Consider the following 7,249-nt stretch of genomic DNA (forward strand, 5'->3'; position numbering starts at 1 on the left):
GCTCCTACGCCGCAACAAGGTCTAATTACTTCGGAGGTTTTCCTCTTTTCCTTTTATCGCCGCTCCGCGCTTCGTGCCGATCTACGCTGAACATCTATACCCACGACCACGCGATGGTTCTACGGCCGTATAAACTCGTGGTTCCACGACCTCGCGTATTGCGTGGCGCACGTTGTTGCGATATTCACGACCACGTATGCTATCGTTTATGCACTACTTCGCGCTACGACTCACCAATTTTTCCAAGCATCCTTTTAGAATTGGCGTACCGTTTTCGCAATACGACCTATAAATGACGTTCTCGGCTTAAGGGCCGGTGGACAATGTCGCACGTTCTCCACGCGAATTGTAATGCCACGAATCTCCCGTAAGCTTTCCGCGATTTCGCGTCTTTTCTCGCGCGTTGTTTCACGTTCCCACCGAACTACCTTAGTTTTATCGCCCGTCTTACGCTCGGTCTAGCTAAACGGATTACGCTCCACAGGTTGTTGCACAAAATTTTTACAATGTTTTCGTTGCACGCTGCTATTCTCTACTAGATCATCCACGCTTCGATTCGCGAACTCGGTTAGACCTAAGCGAGTCCTGTCACGGTCGCCATTTCTTTGCGGGTTGTGTCGCCATTCCGTGTACCAAGAGGGCAATCGGTGCGTATTTCGGACGCCTCTTCACCGAGATCACAGGATCCCGCCAAGTAACTTCGTTCGTTCTTTTCCACGTGAAATAATCGTTAGTTATGACTCCTTTTACTGTGACCGTACGGAGGGGTGATGCTTATATTTGCCAGTGATTCTAGTGTCACCGAAACGGTCGCCACTCGATTTTTTCCCTTAGAAACCGAGAAAGGATTCGTGACTCTAATTACGGATTTACTCAATTTACTCCCCTTAGCTGACTCCCTTTCTCTATCGTCTCGGATTACCCAGGGTGTCGCCGGATCTTCATCCACCGTTGCTGGACCACGTTTCTCGGACCCTTCTGGACCCTGGCTGTGCACCGCCGTTCTCGCTCTCGGGTCGCTGCAGCGTCCACGTAGTGTCTCCCCGGACAGACGTAGGCTCTTTCACGAGTATCGATCGGGATTAGGTAAGTACGTTGGGAAGGTAAGGATACCGCACACGTTTGAATATCAATTTATACTCTCAATTAGTGATAGGTAAAATATAATATATTTCCTTTTTGTTTCAGGTTTACAAGCTGCTCGTTTAAGTAAAGTTATGACTAGGTTTAACGCGACTACCGCGGGATATTCGCCTCCGAATACAATCTACCGTCGAAGTCGGCAGTTCCTTTCTATCGCGCTCGGAGAACGAGTTCCCCGATCGCCGGAATGTCCTCCCTTATATAGGTTTGCCGTGGTGCTCCCACTTCATCCTTGGAACGCCCCTAGCGACCAATGGGTTTCATTCACGCAGGTGCCGAATGCTTCCGCATTCCGTAATTCATTGTTCACCATCGCCAGATGTTCGCACAAATAAAGTCGTAAATCAATCTTATTGATGCCTGTCAATTCCTTCGAGAATATTCTCGTGCTTCTACGCGACATTCCAATTCCTTCTATCACAGCTATGTAATTATCATGGTATCGGTTAATATCTTTACGGGACTTGGAATTTCGCGTTTACATTTTTAACTGCGTACCGCTTGGCTGGCGACTACCCCGTGGCCTTTGTTCGCGCCGCTCGTCCACCCATTTGCCCTTACGGCTATTTTAGTATCGCGATAATTACCGTGGTCATGGGTTTTCCTTAACTTCTCATACAACTGGGTATTTCATCATATCGATGATCTCGTATCCACCCCTTGTGTCTTTCTACGTGAATCTTTTATCGCGAAGTTCGCTCGTTCAATTGATCGGATGGCCACGTTTTCGTGGTCCGCGCTCTTGACGGTCGCGCCTTCCCCTCGTCGGTGCCATTGCGTCGGTCATCCGTTAGCGTCCCCTTTGTCGCGCCTCGACCATGATTCGCGCGATTCACCGCTTAGTTTACCGTATCGTGGGGTCGCGCCTCCGTGGCCTCCACCACTCGCGACCCGCGCGTGCGCCGCTTTCGTGGCCGCTGTCGCCGATTCAACCGGTCTCCCCTGAGGCGTTCCTGTCACCCTAATGCTCGGCCGATGGCTCTTTGTTTAGTTTTCGTGACCGCGCCTCCATGGTATGCGCCGCTCGTACGGCACGCGTTCGATTTGGAAATTTCGCGTATGATCCCCCGTTGTGGAGTGATCTGGACGTATCTACGTGGCAAGTTGTTATTTATCGCCATTACTTTCCCCAAACCTTTGACCACCGCTACTTTGGTCGGCGTTCCGCAATGTATGTATTCGATTTGTCTTTGTGATCCTCGCGTGATAGTGAAATCGCAGGTTTTACCCTCGATTTCCCAAGAGAGCCGGGAATCTACCGGTCTGACGCCTATCATGTCCCACAACAACGGGGCAACGAAAATACAAAAGGTGCAGCCGAGTGGACAACCCGAGGAGGCCGAACGAGAATTATTAACTCAGGCAAGCCCGACAGCAGACGAGGGCACGAGGGGGTCACCTCAGTTTGAGGAATTACTCAGTTTGAGCGACGCGTTTGGTTCACGCGAGTGCGAAAGCCAAGTCGCGCCGTTGCACTTTAGTGTAGCATCTCACGAAAAGGTGCCGAGTCCCAAGAACGACTCGGCAAGCGAAGTGCAGATGGAGTCGTACCATCTACACCCGAAGGTGCGTTCCGCCAGTGCGAAGGTTGCGCGCCTAAAATGACGACTCAGCGCATGCGTGAGTCTAAGGTGGGAGAACTCGACCCGTTCCTCCCGGACAGTCCGTCGTGAGTTTTCGAGGCGTCAACACGTGTTGCGCCATACAAATCGGAAAAGGCGTTCTTATCCCGTTATCCGCTAGCGTTAGTAGCGTGAACGAAATATTATCACGGACAGTCCGTCGCGAACTTTCGAGACGTTAACGCGTAGAGATACCGGTTGCGTCATACACATCGAAAAAGGCGGTCTTATCCCGTTATCCGCTAGCGTCAGTAGCGTGATTAATCCATTGTCAGAGACAGTGAGTGCGTGATACGGGAATATTCCTATTGCGCTTATATTGATCGTTAAGATCCGCATTAACCGAATAAGCGGCGTTTCGACAACAACTCGACGTAGTTACACGCGATCGAGCGAACACGCGCGCTAGGAGAGATTGCTGTACAATCTATTTTTTAATAAACTATTATTTGTTTATAATAAACAAAAGCATTACTTCGCGACCCCAGTGAACATCCTATCCGATATTCCGTATACACGCTTCGCTTAACAAGGGCGTGGCCGACGGCCTTGAACGCGCCTGCGACGTAGAAACGACAGCCATCTTGCTGAGAGAAGGAAGGACGGGGCAACGCAGTTGTATCAGGTTTCTGCATTTAAGCCTGAAAATACAGTGGCGACCGTAAACACAGCCCAAGTAGTAAGTGGCTATATTTCAATTTTAGTAATTCCATTCGTTGTTCCGGTCACAATAGATCCCGAGTTATTACGACTGGACTCGATTAAACTTATTGAATACCATGCCGGTAGACAAAAATGAAACAAAACTAAAATGGAAATTCTTTCGGTCCAATATCGCTTTAAATCATAAATCATATTGGTTTTTTGGATTTCAACCAATAACTTAAACTCTGTACGCGCTTACTCATGAACATAATTGTAATCCCTATTAATCTGACTGTAATAGTCGTTCGCGTGGCTTTGTGACACATAAGGAAAATTAGCTTTAATTGCATCGGATTCTCTCCCTTCGGGAAAACCAAAGTAAAAGCAAATAAATCATCCTCCTAGTTGTCAAAACATAAATCAATGACTTAAAGCAGCAGTCATGTCACATGACAAACTTTTACCTTTGTCGGTAAAGTAGTACACTCAGGTCTTAACTATGTTTAACTTAACGCTACTTATCGCTCGTCGGTAATGCTTATTTCTACTTGAACGTATTTACAGTGGCGGCCTCCTCTGAGGCCTTACTCTGATCCTTCCATCAGTCGGTGTATATCCTGTAGCGCCCCCTTTAATCTGGGTGATATTTGTACCCGTTCCTCCTCGCGATCGTCCTTCTTCCTCCCCTGTATCGTGAGATGCTCGTTCGGTACCTTTACGCTCCGGATCTCCGGCTCCCTCCTCTTGACGGCTGAGCTCGGGAGCCGCGAGTCGGCTGACGGCTTCATTGTGCGCACCTCTTTGGAGATGCCCCCGAACAGGTTTCCGGACCGACTTCCTGGAGAAGTCGTCTGTGGGCACTTTTGGGTGTCGGCCGTTGACGCCGACCTGTGCGCACCTCTTTGGAGATGCCCCGGAACAGGTTTCCGGACCGACTTCCTATAGAAGTTGTCCGGGCGCCCTTTTGGTGGTCGGGCGTTGACGCCGACCCTATAGGCGGGTGTCCCAGGTCCTCGAGAGATGAATACGGGACTTTGTTCCTGGGGAAGAAGTCCCCTTTTTGAGCTGATGCTCCGCCGACGACGCCGACCCTGTGGTCGCGTGTCCCAGGTCCGGCTACTGCTCCTCCGAACCTTTCTTCCTGGAGATTGTTGCGGTCCACCTACTATTTGCGCGAATTGTCGCGCTGACCTTCGCGCGTCAAACTAAAGAGTCTCAAATCAATGAACCGTCAAAAACTGAAAATAAATCCCGTACGGTCAGCGACGCGTTATATCTAACTTATTCTACTTTATGCCGTTTCGGCTAACCGCGCTCGGTGAACTCATTGCCATATGGGCACGCAGGGTTTATTCACTAACTTAATCTAGTCTCGGAATTTTATTGCCGAGATCGTTACAAAAATGAGCCAAATCAGATGGCGAGATCGGGCGAGAAAACAAAAGAAAACAAAGCGGGAAAATTTCTCTCCATCGCAACTAACCAAATCAGCCGTGGCTCACGATCCGCCATGCGCCTCGTCGTCCTATTCCGTCTCCTCGTCGCCGCTCGACGGACTGAGGAAATCGTCTGACGGCTGGTCGACTTCCCCTAAGGGCGTTGGTACCCAGAATATAGGCGGCTGTACCGGTATCACCGGACTGCCCGTGGGTAACTCACCGCTATCGGTCGCGGCCGAATCGGCCGGCGATATCGTGGGCATGTCCCGCGGTCGGTCGCCTCCCCGTCTCGGAGGCGCGTCGCTATCGCTCGCGATGCTCGGCGGCTCCACCATCCTCTCGATCATCACCCGCGGTGACCCACGCTGACGCACGATCGCCCTTGGGGAGAGCGGTCGCAAGGTTCCCTCTCGTGGTGTACCGCCTTGGCGCGGCGAGAGGGCTCCTCGTTCGGATCCGACAGGCTACGTCTGGTGGCTTCTGCTTGCAGAGGCCATTGTGGTGGCCCGCTGGTGAGGTGCGGGGTCTAAGAGTCCACCCTTCCTGCCGCCGGTCTACGGACCGGAGTGGCGGGAAGAATGGGAGCCCGGCGACTCCCTTAGGGACTGGCCTTCGGGTCGGTCCCAATCGCCGGTAGGGGAAGGCGACCCCGACTACAAACGCCCGGTCGGCTGGGACCGTTAGGGGGAAGTTTCTACTCCTCCCACCGGCCTAGAGGAAGGAAAACCTTGATAAAAAACCACTGGAGTCGGAGTATGGGGTGGGGGGTCCCGGTTCCCCGAGGCGGGCAAGGATGCCGTCTCGCCAAGGGGAAGCCGGAAGGCCCTCCCTTCCTCCTCCATTGCACGCCGGTGCTCCGGCGCGAGGGGGTGGGGGGCTCCCTCTCTGCGAGCTCTTGAAAGCCTCGAAGGAAAATTTATACTAATTATTATATATTTTGAAATACTACTGTTTTCGTAATAAATCTCATAAAAATCAGACCTACCTATAATTAAAAATTTTCCTGTCAATACGTCCAGTGCATGAAGACCCAAGGTAAGGTATGAGTATATTCATAGATAGCGGAAATCCCTCATCACCTACAATGACAAAGGGAAATTCAGTTTCTGTGCCGGGCAAAGATGCTGCAGGAGGGATTTTCAATGAATTGCTGTTAATGTGAGCTTTCAGAGTGGACTTGTTCCAAATGCCAGAGTCACTAATCCGGCCATTAGTGCCTACATCCACGTAAATGAAACGTAGCTGGGCGTCTACCAATGCCAGTAGCACAATACTGTAACTGTCTTTATAGTTGTAATAAAGGGAGCCAGAATTTTTAGAGGTGGATCAATCAGAACATGCTTCCCATCAAAGGCTCCGATACAATTAAAAAAATTCCACTTCTCTCCAAAATCAGTAGCTACAACTTTCCATTCTTTTTCGCTACTTGGTAACTTCAAATGATCCACCTGCAGGACTTTGATCAAAGCAGAGCAGGTGTCTCTGATAATACCAGAAATGGTACTTTGTCCCAGACGAAAGCTGAACGATAAAGACTCCTGTGTCTCACCTGAAATCAAAACTCAATTTCATAATTGGTCACTTAAAGTTTTGGTATATTCTTTTTTTGTGAAAATATACATTACCTGTAGCTAAATGTCGCAATGTAACTGACAACCTTTCAGCAGGTGAGATACATTCCCGTGCGTGTTTTGTTTCTGAATTAGAGGAGTAATCTTTTGAAGCAGGAATTCGAATGTATTTGTGTCCATTCGAAGGCACCTGGACATGAGATTAAAATAAAATTACTTGAGTTTAGATGTAAAAAACAATTATTTAAAAAAGTAAATACCATTATTATACATTAAAAAATACCTGCGAAATTTGTTTGGATCTTCTAGAGATAGTTCTAGAAAGAGATTGTGATGAAAACCATGATGTTTCCTTCGAGCCACCCAAGGCCTCACCCAAATTTTTCGATTTGAAATTCCTTCAATACAACTCTGGACAACAATTCCGAATAATGCTGCTATACGTAGATTTCGCCGCGCTCTTTCGACGTAATACTGGTACTGCTTAAACTTTTTACTCATTCTAAGCTAAAAAGATTGTCTTAACAAGACTACTTGGGTAAAATTCACTTCTTTCTTCAGAACTTCGTTCTGTCAACACTACGAAAAATGTTGATAAAGGCTTTGAACACCGTCAGCGCGGAACGCCTCAAACAACAGCTAGTGTGATTGAACGAACAGCGGCGCCAACCGCAACTGCGACAGCGACCGCCAACAGCAATCGCTAGTGTGATACGGCCTTAAAGCAGGGAAGCCCACCGACTCACCCTCGGGGTATAGACCAATTTGCTTGCTGGACGAGGTCGGCAAATTGTTTGAGAGAATAATCGCCGACCGAATCGTCCGGCAC

The 7,249-nt window shown here is 49.2% G+C and overlaps 1 pseudogene; it reads right to left on the reverse strand.

The window, feature by feature from the left end:
* Positions 1–5,830: 5,830 nt before the first annotated feature.
* On the reverse strand, positions 5,831–6,804 carry LOC139785076 (uncharacterized; annotated as a pseudogene).
* Between the last annotated feature and the right edge of the window lie 445 nt (positions 6,805–7,249).

Source organism: Temnothorax nylanderi, unplaced genomic scaffold (assembly GCF_030848795.1).
Source record: "Temnothorax nylanderi isolate EJ_2023f unplaced genomic scaffold, tnyl_v1.0 TNYL_tig0733_pilon, whole genome shotgun sequence".
NCBI lineage: Eukaryota > Metazoa > Arthropoda > Insecta > Hymenoptera > Formicidae > Temnothorax > Temnothorax nylanderi.